General features: G+C 44.6%; 1 protein-coding gene across 2 annotated transcripts in view; it reads right to left on the minus strand.

The window, feature by feature from the left end:
* IL17RD (interleukin 17 receptor D) overlaps positions 1-16,487 on the minus strand; it is a 78,347-nt gene that overhangs the window by 23,258 nt on the left and 38,602 nt on the right. The gene's annotated exons all lie outside the window — the stretch shown is intronic.

Here is a 16,487-nt window from a genome sequence, read left to right on the forward strand (position 1 = left end):
CTATGACCATAATTGAGCTCAAAATTAAGTGAGACGTTCATTAAATGAGTTTTGCCCCATTTTACAACCTTTGTCACCACTGTTAAGTGAATCACTTCAATCGTAAAGAGAGTCACATGGCTGTTAAATGAATCTGGCTTCCCCATTGACCTTACTTGTCAGAAAGTTACCAAAAGTGATCACATGACCCTGGGTCACTGCAACTGTCATAAATATGAGTCAGTTGCCAAGGAGCCAAATTTTGATTGTGTGATTATGGGAATGGTACAATGGTCCTGGCTCACTTTTTCAGGGCTGTTGGAACTTTGAATGATCATTAACCGAACACTTGTAAGTCGAGGACCTCCTTTTGAGTCAGTTTCCAAGCATCCGAAGTTTCATCATGTGATGACGGACATGCTGCAACAGTTGTGAAGTGTGAAAAACAGTCCTCAGTCACTTTTTTCATTGCCGTTTAACTTTGAATGGTCTCTAAATGGACTAAGTCAAGGACTAGCTGTAGCTGTTCAAAATCATGATAGTGCTGAACACAGGGGCTTATGACCAGTGCTTGAAAATACAACCATTGCAACACCCCACACAAGCATGGGAACAAAATTCAAGCACTTGGTGACTCAAGTATAACAGAGTAGAATTGGAAGGGACCCTGGAGGTCTTCTAGTCTAATCCCCTGCTCAAGCAGGAAACCCCTATACCATTTCAGACAATGGCTGTCCAATTTCATCTTGAAAACCTGCAGCGCTGGAGCATTCACAAAGTGCATAGATTTAATTAGAGAGACAATGAAAAGTTCAATATATTAACAAGTGCTTGAAAATCCAGTTGAAACAAGAAAAAAAAATGCTTCAAACTGTTGATGTATACTTTGTTTCACTGAAAAAAGACCTCCCCAGATAATAAGCCCAATCGGGCTTTGAGTGCATGTGCTAAAATAAGCCCTCCCCAAAAATATTGCAACACAGCAGCAGCCATGAGGTAACCACGTTCACCGCCTCCTTTACCTCAAAAATAATAAGACCTCCCAAAAATAAGGCCGAGCACTTATTTCATGGGTCAAAAGAAAATAAGACTCTGTCTTATTTTTGGGGAAACACGATATAGTCTACACAAAATATTCAAATGTTATCTTTCCCCTCTTTTAAGATCTCAAAAATTGATATTCAAGAATGAAGAAAGAGTAATTATATTATCCAACAATAATTGATTTTATTTTCTCCCACAAAGATTTAGTTAGACCTGTCTGGGCAGCTTCTTTAAATCACCCCTTAGCATTTTGTTGGCTTCCATTATATTGACAGAAAAAACCAACAACCATTGTTTTCTTTTTCCCTCAGAACAATCAATGGATTAAATCATTTCCTTGCCTCCTACAGAGTTGCAACACAGACAAATTTAGGTTAGGGCAAAAAATTGTTTTTCACTTACATTCAATTTAAAAAAAAATCCTGTGGGAATATACTGGTGAACTGTTTTGCTAGAAAAAGGAATGATATTATATTTCAGCTTCGGACAGTTCAACCAGGAATTTTTCTAATTCCTAATCACACTTTTACTAATGATGAAGTAGCATGTATATTCTGAATTAGTCAACAGAATTTAATGGAAAGAGAGATCCTCGCTATTTATGAAACTGTTTTAATATACCAAATGCAACTGTATTCCTCTTTTATTGAGATTCTAAAGTAAAAGCATTTCAGTCAGGAATTTGATTCAAGATGCTGGCAGTTAAAAACTACTACTAAATTCTAATTGATTTACAAAACATGCAGAAGAATCAATGGTTTCACTCAAATACGTTGCTGTTACTTGGAAACCAGACAATCACAAACCTCCTCATGTGAGCTTATATTATAGGGTAAATATGAATGGGGAGGCTTTCTATTTATATTGTGTATTTCCCCATAATTCATCACAGTACAACAAACAGATTTAAAAGAAGGGACGGCTAGTGGAATCATTCTATAAATAGTAAACAGGCATACTGTATGTCTGTCAGTCTTCAAAACACATGCAAAAACATGGAAGTCAACGTTTTTTAAGAATCTGAACATTTATAAGGCCAGCTTAAAATCAGAAGTTAGAAAAAAGGTATTGTTTGTGGATATACACAGGACATTTAAAGCAACTGTACACTTATAACAAACTATTGTCTTGTTGGTATAAGAAGTGAGCAAGCAAGCAAACTCACAGGTGTTTTTTATTTACTCTTAGATCTTCTTTTCTTCCATCCTCTTTTAGTGGCAGTCTCCTCTATATCTTCCATTCCTATCCTCTGTCTAGTGGGCCATTGTGTCAAGTATGCATGTTCAGAGTCAAAGAAAACAGTAGTGTCTTGTTTGGAGAGAGCCAATCACGTATCCAGAATAAGCAAGAGATTGGGGATCATAGAGCCAACTGATAACATAGGGTCTATTAAAGCTGGTGGGGTACCCCAAGGTTCTGTCTTAGGCCCAGTACTTTTCAGCAGCTTCAACTTCATTAACTGCTTAGCTAATGGGATAGAGGGGGGATTCATTAAATTTGCAGATGATACCAAGCTGGGACGAATAGCCAGCACTTTTGAAGATAGGCTCAAGTTCCAGAAGAATCTTGATAGGCTTGAATACTGGAGACCATCACCTGGTGGTGATGTTGTCTATTCCACATTTTTCTATCTTACCAAGATGTAGGCTGTGGTCTACGCTGTCAAATGCTTTACTGAAGTTCAAGTATACTATGTCCACAGCATTTTTCTAGTTCACTAATTTAGTCGCTTTGTCAAAGAATGCAATATGATTTGTCTGGAGTGATCTATTTTTGACAAACCCATGTTGGCTTCTAGTAATAGCTTTGCTATTTTCTATGTTTTCTCGGTATCTTTTGGATGTTTCAGATGAATGCCTATCTGGACACTAAGAAATATCTTTCTCATATAGCTGCTGAGCTAACCAGCAGCGAGATCCTTAAGTTAAAATGTTTGATGGCTTCTGATTTGCCAGAATTTCAAAGTGCCAACTGAATCTCCTGCTAATCTAAAAACTTTTAAAATAGGAAACTTGCGAATTGAATGCAAGATGAAAAGTAGGTAATCCATCACCCAGTTCCAGTTCTGGCCTTTCTCATCTTTGAATTTCAGGACCTGAATAAAATCTTACCTGACCAAATTCAAGTTTGGGCATATTTACAGGATGTCAAAATTAGTAACAAAAAAACAAAAGGATTTTGTATAACCAAGAACATGTAAAAACTTGCAACTATATAAACTGCTAACCTTAGAAGTCAAAGGCAGGTGTAAGGAAGGAAAAACAAGGCATCTGAAGGTAATTAGTATCTGAGTTAAACCTCTTTTCAAAAGATGTAAACTGCTGCTTAAGGGATCAAAACAGATACTATTTAGTGATTTCGGAATGCACCTTGTAATCGGGAGCCTGACTAGCTTCCTTTTCATTTGCTTATCTTATCTTTAGCTTTAAGCATATCAAGTTTAAAAAGGTTTCCTGAAACAGGAAGGAGACAAAATTACCTCCCATTAGTCTCATCTGTTGTTACTCATTCATGCCTTGTTAGAAGCAGATGAAAAGCCTTTCAGTCATTTACTAGAAAACAAAAAAGCCCCCCACCCCAAAAAATGGAAACTTGGTTGTCCTATAATTGTGGTCTTTTTTTAAAAAAAAACTTTTTTGAGGTTTACAAATCCATACATGTCATGTTGCAGATGCTCATTCTATGGCCTACGTAAATTAAAAAATAGGCAGTTTGTTCAAAGTATAAGTACCATATAATTGATGCAATCAGCATCAGTTGCTTTGATGATAAATCCAAACTTATTAGGCAGGCATACTGCTGGGAAGGGAGAAAGACAAAAACCATCTGGTCTGAAGTCAGCCTACCCAGACTTCAGGGAAGCTTCTAGGGAAAAATGGGTTGGCGTATTGTGGGCTTTTCCAGAAAGCTGCATTTACAGAGGCATGGCAAGATTTGGTTCATTTTCAATGCAAGAAGGATGGAATATTCTTACTATTCTGATAGTCACACATTCAGAAACCATAGCTTCTTATAAGCATTGTTTGTTGGCCTGGCTCAGGTTTCCCTCGCACATATGTGCTAGTCGTTCCCGACTCTAGGGGGCGGTGCTCATCTCCGTTTCAAAGCTGAAGAACCAGCGCCGTTAGAAGACGTCTCTGTGGTCATGTGGCCGGCATGATTAAATGCTGAAGGCGCATGGAACATTGTTACCTTCCCACCAAAGTGGTTCCTATTTTTCAACTTGCATTTTACATGCTTTTGAACTGCTAGGTTGGCAGAAGCTGGGACAAGTAACGGGAGCTCACTCTGTTATGTGGCGCTAGGGATTAGAACTGCAGACCTTTCTGATCGACAAGCTCAGTGTCTTAGCCACTGAGCCACCGCGTCCCCAATAGTGCTAACTAAATTGTACAATAGTATAATCATCCATAGTACTAAGGTGTAAAAGCTGTACTTTCCTAATCCTAATCATATCTCATCACATGAAACCCTAAGCAGTTCATGATGCAACTGTAAACCTGGATAATGCATGATTGATAGATGCTACCAGTTCCTATGAAATGTCAAACCCATGCATATAGTTTACTGAAAATAGCGCCATCAGATCTGGGCTACACTCTACATAGTTGCTTAAGAACTGCAGAAAATTCGGAAAACTCCAATGCTTTGCTGCCGTCAAAGCTGCTAAATCTCCTGAACTCAATCCACATCAGCTAAGCCTAACAAAAATTAGCCTGTACCTTAGTTTCTACCATATAATGGCTAAAGAGTTGCGACAGTCAAATAAACCCATCACTCTAAAAGACAACTCAAGATTAAAGTTGCTTGTTTTTTTTACCCATTTTTAAAAAACAAAGACCAAAGTGTTTCCCCAATTTAGGTAGTGTTAGAAATTGAAGCCTGGAATCATAAGGCAACCTGTTTTATAACATCGGGTTTCATCGCTACCTTCTGAGAATTCCTAAGGCTGGGTTGGATCTAAAATTTTCTTCGTCTCCTCACAGCCTCAGCAAACATTGCTGTGAGAATTCAACCGTGTGTAGAAATGTTAGCTTATGAATGTGTTTCTCTTTGCCATTTTAATGTTACAATTGTAAAAGACATCCATCTGAAAAAAGTCTCACACTGAATCCTCCTCCGAGATTCACAGCTGTTTTGCAGACTGGAGCATGTGAAATTCATTGTAGTATTTAGGGGTGCATGTATACAGATCTGAAGTGGATAAGTGTCCTTCAGCTCCAATAGGAGCATCCTCTATCTGTCAGATGCAAATTAAAGGAGGCATGTCTATTCCTGGATTCCCAGAGCAGCCATGGAGCTCAAGAAGTCACCCAGCTGCATGCATGCATTGAATCCAAAACATCTGTGCTCGCTTTGGAACCAAATACTGCATATCTTTAATCATGTTCTTTACAGGCTACTCCTTTCACTTTCTGGCTATGTTCACACAACACAATAAGGCTGACTCCTACCTCCATCTTATTCAACCCCAAACTAACCTGGAAGGCTGGATTTGCGCATCTCCAAATGTAATTTGTAAGCTGTACAAGAAAGAATAAATATAAATCTTAATTTGTTCCATCAAGCACTTTTTGGGACCTTTGTCTTAATTCTTCTTTTCATGGCACCATTGACCCCAAACCGTACTTTCAGGCCGGTGATTCTCTGTCGGGTTTTGATAAGTGCAATTAATTTGGGATCCATATTGTGGCTCATCAGTTTCCTTCATAAAATTTCTCTACCGATTGTATCAAACACTGTGCTAACTGTGCGAAATAAATTTTATTTCATTAGATAGCTCATGTGGAGAGTAAGGAAGAGGGCCTTTACAGAAATATGCAGCAACCATTATCTAATGCAAAAGGAGCGGAGATATTTTTTGAAGTCAGAACAATGAGATAATTTCAGGAAGCAATTCAGGGAGGAGCATGCCTGATTCACCGGGGTATAAAACGGTGGAAGGGGTACAGCACAATCAGACTTGCAAGATTAGAGCCAATCTCAATAAAAGCAGGTTTAGCCTTTCAGTAGAGTTTCTTTCCAGGCTATGTCTATTTAGTGAGGCTGACATTTAAAACAAAACAATTGTCAGTGTCAGAATGATCCAGCCTGAAGCAGGATTGCTTTTGTACTGCAATGTGCTTTTCAGTTGCCCTGCTCTCAATTCTGCACATAGATGGATGGATGGATGGATGGATGGATGGATGGATGGATGGATACATACATACATACATACATACATACATACATACATACATACATATATACATACACACACACACACACACACACACACACACACACATTTTGGGCATGCTGTAGTATAAAAGCTCTACAACTGCTAGAAACATTTTTTTTTACAATTTTACAATTGCCATCTTCCATTCAACTGGGATGTAGCTGGTGTTATTCCTACATATAAGAGAGGGGTTGATCAATCAAGTGGTTCTCACCAGGGGTTTTATTATGCTTCAAATCTTTTATGATAGATTTAACTTCAAATTCTAGCTGTCACACCTGACAGCCAATGTAGCTAGTTCATGGAGCAGATGATGTAATGTGTATTCTTCTTTTTAAAATAATCTTTGCTAGAATTCTGAAAATAGAATAAAAGCAAACAAAAGCAATATTTAAAATCAAAAGAAAAAGAAGGAAAGAAGAAAGAAAGAAAAAAATAGCCAAAATAAAAGTACAGCATTTTTTTGGAGCACACACCTGCATTATGAACCAGTTGGAGCTTCCAGATACTTTTCAAGGGCGATGTACATCCAGTCTGGATGTGACTAAGGCATGAATGGCTGGGATGTAGTAGAATTTTACAACATCTTCCTTTAGTTCAGTGCTTCTCAATTATTTTCTGTCATGCCCCCCCTAGAAAGAAGAAAACATTTCGCGCCCCCCCGCGTGACTGTAAATAGTATCATTTGTCTATAAAATTGTTATAAGTACACCTCTGCATAACACTGTATCCTTATTAACGTATAAGAGAATAAAAAAAGAAAGAAATGTGGATCAATTTACAACAAAGAATAGCTTTATTAACTGTAGCAGAAAAGATTTAAAGGAGCACAGGATTTAAACTTTAACACAATATTAAAAAAAAACTTTAACCTGCAAAACAAAAATATATAAAGTAATTTGAGCTGATTTTTTAATCAGAGGTGATGTCTGGATTAATGGCTACAATGAATATGAATGCAAATCCAGACATGCTGCTGTGTCTCCACACCTCCTTTTATGACACAGCACAGAAACATACAGATGTTTTTCAGTCTCTATAAGGTACACACCACTGTGGCCAAAGAATAAGGAACAAGAGTGACTGACTTACATTCATTCTGCCACACACTCCAAGAGTCAGGAGACAAATAATAGCAATAGGGTAATAAAAATATTGCACTTAAATTTGAAAGGAAACTCAACAGGGAGACATTCTCACAGACACGGTATCCCACTAGAAGGCTTCAATAAATAAACTTAGCAAGGATTATCATGGCTTTCAGAAAGTGTTATGAACTTTAATAATAATCCAAGCTGTCTGCAGTTTACTTTTGCCATTGTGGAAACATGCGCTCTTTTTTTAAAAAATTAACCTGGTCGATGCTCTCGTTGTGTTGTCTGAACTGTAGTGCCCTGTGTTTTACTTTTGCCTGTGAATTCTGTTGCTCCTGGGACATTTCCTGAAAGCAGCCGGGCTTTGCTAAATGACAGCTGAGAATTGCTCCCGCTCGGAGAAGGCGGAGCGGCAGCTCCTCCCTCAGCCAGGAGCCAGCGGGGGCTGGTCGGACAGGCAATCTTGGCGGGAAACTCCAGTCCGCCGCCTTCGCCGCTGCCGTCTTCGCCGCCGCCGTTGGAAAGGGAGCCTTCGCGCCCCCCTTTACGGAGCCTCGCGCCCCCCAGGGGGGGCGCGCCCCACTATTTGAGAACCGCTGCTTTAGTTAATGTTTTGTCTTTCTGACAGTGTAATAAAACCTTTCATTAAATAATGTTCCTGTTGATCATTGGACACAGATTTTGGCAAGAAGAGTCTCAAATGATGAAACATGCCCTGTGAAGTTGTATTTGTGTTTGATGCTTTGACACAAATATGAATGCCTAGGATTTGCATTTTGACACATTTAATAATTGGTCATATTTCACTTTGTACCAGACACCTGTATACTTCCAAAAGAATACTTCCTTTTTGCATTTGCTATCCATTTGTGTCATGTCAAATTCTTTCTGCGATTTCAAAATCTGAGTCATTAGAATTCAAGATACTTTATTTAACCTAGTTACATGAGGAAATGAGATTTTAATGTAACACTTATTTGAATAAGGGAGAGCTTTTTTTTAAACCTCTAACTTATTTCTCCTGCTATAACCACCACCTCCTGCTATAACCTTCTAAACATAAGACTGTGATTTTAGAGAATAACACAGAAACCAGTAAAAAGGTAGCCATTTTTTTTCGTCTTGAAAAGAAGTATTGACTTCCCTATCAAATAGTTATGTCAGGGAAGGAAATTGTAACTTTTTGGATGTTGCTGAGCACCAGTTCCGAATAGCTCCAACCAGCACAGAATGTAAAGTTGAAAGCAACCTTGGTGATAATGGAATAATACTGAATAGTTTTCCCTGCATCCTACAGGAGAGTCCTTGAGATACTTGATAATAAATACTGTTTCTTCCTACAATCTTCTCTTCCCCAGTCAAAACAAGAAGAAAAGCAACCCTTTTTCCTTCCCTATAGTTGCTCACCTCTGCACAAGCTTTGGTTTGCCTTTCCTAATATGTGGTACCCAGAACTAGCTACAATAATCTAGGTTTGGTCCGACCAATACAGAATAAGAGTATAATAGTAGTCAATGGGGAAGAATGCTGACAGTTATAGCAGAAAATCCAAACTGCCCTCTGATTCCCTTTATCAAGCACATTTACTAACATTTAAGCGAATTAAACTCAACAACATTTAATCTCAAGCAAATATATAGGATTATGCTGTTATTGTTCTAAACCCAATGTAAAAAAAATATGTATTTTTGTAGTATCCTTTTCTGGGATTAAACTGGATATATATATTTTTGCCCAAATATGGATGAACAGCAGTTAATGTTACACATCATTTACTCAAATGAAACAAATTCAAATTGACAGTTGGTCTTAACCTGAACTGTTATTTTAAGAGGTGTTTGCAGGATGGGCCAGTGATGGTATTGTCACAGCCAATTGGCCTAGAGACTGGGTTGAATCTGAAGCCACGCCTCTGGGCTACTCTCCTCTGACTCCAGTTTCAATACACTATGCGCTCCTGAGATCCTGAAAACAAGTCACAAAGGAGACACCTCCACCCACAATACTGTCTATCTAACCTAGGGTGGGAACTGGCCCATCTTGCAAACACCTCTTAAAATAACAGTTCAGGTAAGACCAACTGTCAGTTTCCAAAGAGGGTTTGCAGTAGTCCAGTGATGGGACATACCCAAGTTCCGTCCCATAAGGTGGGCCCTCACTGATCCGACAAGACCTGCTGCAGGACCCTGTGGCCGAACTGGGAGGTCCATGTCGCTGCTCTGCAGATGTCTTCTATAGGGGCCTAAGAGGCCCAGGCTGCCAAGGTTGCCGCGCTCCTAGTGAAATGGGCCATGATGCCAGCCGGAACCAGCAAGTTTTGCACCTCGTAGACGAGGGCGATGGCCAGACGGATCCACCGGCTAATGGTGGACAGGAAAACCCTCTTTCTTAGCGACGAGGGTTGGAACGATACAAACAGAGCCTCAGACCTACGGAACTCCGCTGTCCACCTTAGGTAGATCCGTAAGGCCCTTCTTACATCTAGGCAGTGCCACCTGTGCTCATGCTCCCTGGCCGGGTCTGGGCAGAAGTCCGGGAGAACTACCTCCTGGGCCCGGTGGAACACCGTATTTACCTTGGGCAGGAATGCCGGGTCCAGGCATAGCACTACCCTGTTGTTGTGAAATGTGCATAGATCCTTCCTGGAGGAGAGAGCACCCAGCTCCGAGACTCACCTAGCCAAGGTGATAGCCACCAGGAACACAACCTTACAAATGAGTAGCTTCCGGCTGACCGTCCGGAGCGGTTCAAAAGTCTCGGCCATAAGGACCTGTAGCACCGTGGGAAGGTGCCACGTAGGAAACCTGTGGACTGGCGGTGGACAAAGGTGGGCCACCCCCTTGAGGTGGGGCAAATGGGGTAGGGGAGTGGGGCCCTCCCCAAGGAGCACCGTGGCCAATGCCGCCAACTATCTCCTAACCGTGGCTAGGGACAGGCCCTTGTCCAAACCCTCCTGGAGGAATTCCAAGACATGAGGGACCGTGGCCCTGGAGGGGGTCATGTGGGCGGCCTGGCACCAGGAAACAAATGTCACCCAGGTGGAATCGTAAATCCTGTTGGTTGACTATCTGCGGGAGGCCTCGATGGTTCTGATCACTTTTTGGGACAGGAGGGTGCCTCTCAGGCACTGCCGCTCAATCTCCACACGGCCAGTTGGAGCCACTGTGGATCTGGATGGACCAACTTCCCCTGTAGCAATCTCACCTCCCCCCAGGGAATCCTCCATGGTCTCCTGCCGACAGACTCAGCAGGTCTGTGAACTAGGCCCTCCTGGGCCAGTAGGATTACTTCGGCCTGCTCTCTGACTACCTTCTGGATGACCCCGGGAAGGAGAGGTAGGGGGGGAAGCGTACAGCAGCTGGGAACCGGGAGAAGAACCATGGCAGCTGAGCTCCTTGGACAAACTCCACACTCCATTGTCTACCATCTCCCGGCTCAGCCAGTCCGCCTGATGGTTGTCGACGCCGGTGATGTGTTCCATTCGGATGGAGTGCAGGTGTTTCTCCGCCCAATATCCCAGCGACATCGCCTCAGTGTGCAACGCTCTGGATCGTGTGCCCCCCTGGATCATGTGCCCCCCTGTCGATTGATGTGTGCTTTTGCTGAAACTTTGCTAAGACGAGGACGTGATGACCTTCTACTGAGGTTTGGAACCATCGTAGGGTGAGGTGGACTGCCCAGAGCTCCTGCCAATTTATGTTGTGTTGAAGGCTGTTCTTTGACCACCGGCCCTGTGCCAGCTGGGAGCCTAGGGTTGCCTCACAACTGAACGGGCTGGCATCCGTTGTCAATATGAAACGCTCTTGTTCCCTGAATTCGCAGCCCTTGAGCAATGCCCGGGACATCCACCACTTGAGAGACATCAACACCTGCGGCGTCGCTGGTACCTTCAGCGCCGAGTTGCTGGAATCGGCCCTCTGATATGGCAGCAGCCTCCATTGGAGTGTCCCGGCATGTAGTCGCATCCACGGGACCACTTCGATGCATGAGATGAACTTTCCCAGCAAGCTGGAAAGAAGGGCTATGGGAACACAACGATCCATCCGGATCTGGTTAATTAACTTCAACAAGCTGGACCTGCGATCCAGGAAAAGAAACACTCGACCCACCCGGGAATCAATCACCGCCCCCAGGTGTAGGATTCGGGTGGATGGGGAGAGAGTACTCTTCTTGAAGTTAATCGAGAACCCTAAGCCTTGGAGGGTGTCAATGACCTGCTGAAGATCTGACCTAGTCTGAGCAGGAGACACCCCCTGGATGAGGATGTCATCCAGGTAGCAAAAGAGCCTGATGGGAATCTCCCTCAGATGGGCAGCCGCTACCGCTAACACCTTGGTAAAGGTCATGGGGGCCGAAGCCAACCCAAACGGTAGAGCCCTGTACTGGTAGTGAAGCCCTAAGTAGGAGAAGCGTAGAAAACGCCTATGCTCAGGGAGGATGGGGATGTGCAGGTAAGCCTCCATGAGATCAATGGATGCCATGTAGTCCCCCTCCCGAATCCCTGCCAGGACTTGAGAGATGCCATTTTAAAACATCTATATACTAAGAATTGGTTTAGGAGCTTTAGGTCTAAAATTGCTCTCCATCCCCCTGATAATTTTGGCACTAGGAACAGGTTTGAATACAACCCCTTGCCCGCCTGGTCCGCAGGGACTCTCTCTATGGCCGCAATGTCGAGCAGGTGCTGAATGGCCTGCCGCATCTGCTGGCACTTGTCAACGTTCTTGGCCGGGGGGAACACTTGGAAACAATTGGGGGAAAGGGAAAGGAATTGGAGACCATGGGTCACTGTACTGAGGACCCAGGCATCCGTGGATATCTCCACCCAGGCGTCTGCGCACAGAGCTAGGCAGCCGCCAATGGGTGGGGTCGTGGGTGACCTACTTGCCCAGCGGAAGGGCCGTTTGCCCTGAGGCTGGAAGTGGGATCTGTCCCAATTGAATCCCCTGTCGGATGGCCTATCCTCCCTGCCCGCCAGGTACCTGCTCTGGTAGGTTTCCTGTTCCTGTGGTCGCTGTGCTGACCTGCGATAATAGGGCGTCGTCCTCTGCTCCGCCTTCTTGGTCAATATCGGAAGCGCCTTCTTCTTGTTCTTATCCTCTACCAGGAAGGGGTCAAGGGAAGTCCCAAACCGGGAACCCCCCATCTAGGCCTCTGTCGCTAGTTGCCACTTCGCCTTGTTGTCCGCCTGCCAGCCACGGAGCCACAGGAGGCGGCGCAATGCAACGGACGATGCCATAGCTTTGGGACCAAACTTCATGGCGTTTAAGGTTGCATCAGCTGAGAACTGAGCGACCGCCACTAACTTGTTGATATCTTGGTGTAGACGGACATCCTCCGGTGGAATGCGCGCCTGAATCTGCTCCATCCAAAGGATGGCCGTATAGTTGAAAAACAAGGCGGAGGCCACTGCCTTAATGGCTCAAGCCAACGACTGGAAGGTCTTCCTGAGGATCATCTCCGCCTTCCTGTCCTCTGCCTTCAGGTTGTCTGCCACATCCTTGGGTACCAGCGAGGCTGGGGCGGCCAAGGCCACCACCAGCGGATCCACAGAGGGCATCTGCAATGCTTGGGAGAAATCTGGTTTGATGTTATAGAACCGTCTGTCATTGCTGCCTGGGGTGGGGAAGGCCCCAGGAGTCTCCCACTGCCTCTTAACTACTTCCAGGAAAAGATCGGGATCAGGGATCTTCTCCTTAATCATTTTGGCCCGAAATAGACCATGCCCTGGAGCTTCCTTGTTGGCTCCCCTTCCTTTGCCGCCTCGCTCCCCCCCAGCTGAGCAGTGGCACACGCTTTGTGTAGGAGGGACCGGAACAAAGTGGGAGGGAGCAATCCCGTGAAGGCTCCAGGTCCTCCTTATCCTCAGAGAGATCTGGGTCACGCTGCGCCTTGTCCCCCAGGATGGACCCCTCACTTGTCAAGGAAGGGGACCCAAGGGGACAGAGTGGCTGGGAAGGACCCCGTGGCTGGGATGAGGGAGCTGAGGATCGTGATCTCGCCCTGAGGAACAGAGCAAGGCACATGATGCTGCATGCCTGCAGCCACACCAGAGGCAATGGCTCTTTCAATGAGGTTCTGAAGACCCACAGGCAGGTCCTCCATATCTAAGGAATCCCAGCTGGATCCCACTGGCACCTGACTATGGCTGGGGATAGGTGCCAGGGTTGGCCTGGATCTCTACCTCCCAGCTGTGTCTCTAGGGATAGAAACCCAGGCTGGTTATCTACTTGGTCAAGATCCTCGATGGAGAGGGGAGGGAATGGGCAGCCCCCCACTGCACCCCCTCAGGGAATCAGGGGACCTGGGGGGAGAATCCTGCCTAGAAGGGCCACCCAGGGGTGACCTGGATCTGGAAGGGGAAGGGCTGATCCTACCCTGCAGGGCCCACAACCTCTCTGCCCTGGAAAAAGTCTTTAATAGAGCCTTGTGCCTCCTATCCTCATCCTTCTGGCAGGCACGGGAGGGGCGAGAGTTGGCTGAGGCCTTAAGCATCCTGAAGGAGGCAGTGGGCCGCTGCCTGGAAGAAGTACCCTCCCCCAGGGACATAGGGGGTGAAGGGGCCCTGTCTGCCATCGCACTCTACTTACGGCCACTCCTTGCGCTTCTGCCCTAGCCGTCACACACCTCCTTTTCAGTTGCAGCAGCCGGTCTCTCTCCCCTTTTGAATTTGCCGCATTTGCACCCTCCGAGGCTGCTGCGGCTTCTGGGGGGGTTGTGCGGCTGCTGCGTGGCTTCCCAGCCGCTTCCGCGGCTTTCCCTGGTGCCAAGGGCTTTGCGTTCTTCTCCACGCTCCCTCTGCTCGCTAGTGCTTTGCTCAGGCTTTAGAGGCTGTCGGACTGGAAACCAGAGCCCATTAATCTCTTCCGGTGCTGATCAAGAGGCCTCCAGGCTCCACTTGGTTGCCGGCTAAAATGGCCACCAGAGCAGCGACCCAGCCACCGGAGCCTCCCAAATTTGAAAAAATCAAGCCCCAGGCAGCTGGAAAACCACAGCCACCAATGAGGAACTTACGAAAAGGTGGAGGTAGGGTCCCTGGTAGGCAGGAAGCCGCACTGGTTTGAGGAGGGTCCAGTAATGGATTTTCTTTCAGGAGTCAAGCTTTTTTCAGTCTCTATGCTGGCCAGCCTGGATTGAAACTCGATTCAGAGGAGAGGAGCCCAGAGGCGTGGCTTCAGATTCAACCCATCCTGGTGAAACTCTTCTTTGAAAGGACAATTTACAGGTTGGGGGAGGGGATTTCCTGCACTTCGGCAGCAGCGGCATCTCGCAGGGCTTCTTCCGATGTCCCAAGAGTATGGATTTTAATGCCTTCTTTTCCTGTTCCGTGGACGGAATTGCGAGCTGTGACTGTCACCGTTAGGCAAGGAGGGCATGAGGCATTTGGGTTGTGTTGCTTGGGCTCCGGCTTCTTTTGCAGCAGTGATTGACTGCAAAAGCGACCGGCATTTGCTGTAGGTAGAGGTCTGAGCGGCACCCGCAAATCAGCTGTTTTGTGAACGGAGTGGCCCAACTGATCCGATTAAGGGGCCAAGAAGCCCTGAGGTGACCGGGGAAGGGAAGGCTACCCCCTGTTCTGGCTAAACCCACCCCTTCACTAGGGCTTATTTTAGGGGGAGGGTTTATATTTTTGCCCACCATGAAAATCTGGCATGGCCTTAGTTTCAGGACATGTCGTATTTTCGGGGAAACACGGTATTAACCAATTTTCTGTTTTTAAATATTAAATCCCACAACTACCAGCAGTAGTGAAAAACAAGTGGTTATTTTCAATAGTCTGGGAAATGCATTGGAGTTGGAGATAAAAAGAAATGCTGGTACATATCAATAAAACCCAATGTATAGCATTACAGGTATTCACAAACTACTATAAGTTAGGCAATATGAATACTTTCAAACATTTTAACATAAAACATTGTCTCTTTTGTAAAATTGGGAATGACAAAATTAGTTTATAACTAAAAGCTAATTAATCCTTTCCCTACATATACTACAGACTTTATCTATTAATCTGGCTCACAGGATTTTCATTTAATTTTCTGGGTCAGTTAAGCATAGCGCTTAAGTTATTGGACTAGAACTGAGAATTATTCCCATTTCAGGCAGAGAAATTTACTCCCTGATTGTGGCCCATCTGAAAGGTGGATGTTCTGGAGAATAATTGGGAAAAGGTGCTACGTATGCTACCATAAAGACAAGACAGTTTGGTCTCGTGGTATCAGGCAAGAAACCACCAGGTATGAGTTTTAGTCCCACCTTAGGCAACAAGTCAGCTGCTTGACCTTGGACAGTCACTTTCTCTTAGCCTAGAAAGGAGGCAATGGCAAACCACTTCTGAAAAACCTTGCCAGAAAACTGCAGGGACTTGTCCAGGCAATCTTCAAGAATCAGACATGATTATGTGGGCGAAAAAAAGTACTATATATGTCACTTTCAGATCCTCTGGAAAAGGCAAGTTATTAATCTTAGTATCCATAACAATACTCGATTGGAACATCTAGCAACATTCTAGCAGCGGTTTCAAGCTTTTTCATCCTACAGTGTACATGTCATAGGCCGGATTTCTGTATCACAAGCCCCAAAATCTATGACTTCACAGGTTATGGACAGCCCACAAGGACTGTCAAACTCGCAGCCTGCAGGCCAGATGCATCATGTGCTGGCCACACCCATGCCTGGTTTAGCAAAAGGGGGAAGTCACAATATGTCACATGACAACGACCCAAGTTTGACACCCCTGCCTTAGGAGGAGAAGTGGAGGCAATCCAGTCCTAGCAATGTTATGGAAGTGGGATTTTGGCTGATGCAGGACACCTGCAGACATTTCATGGCACAATAGTTGAAAACCATTGATGGAAGTGTGTGATGATTTCTTGCATGTGATGGAGAGTCTTCCTATTAATACTGATATTTTAACCTTAAAGCACATGCTCTAGCTAACCCAGCATTCCAAACTTATGCAGCTTATGGCAGATCAAATTCAAGAGCAAAACACAAAATAGATAATTCAGATTCCTTTCTGCAATAAGAATCAATATTCAAGAATGATTTGTGAAAATAACAACAGCAATCTTAGGGAAAGGAACACAAAAATTATTGCAACTGTGCCTTCGCAAGAATATAATTGTATCTTCTAGAAGCTATGAGCA

This window comes from Natrix helvetica (assembly GCF_964273705.1).
Source record: "Natrix helvetica genome assembly, chromosome: 1".
In the NCBI taxonomy this organism is placed as follows: domain Eukaryota; kingdom Metazoa; phylum Chordata; class Lepidosauria; order Squamata; family Natricidae; genus Natrix; species Natrix helvetica.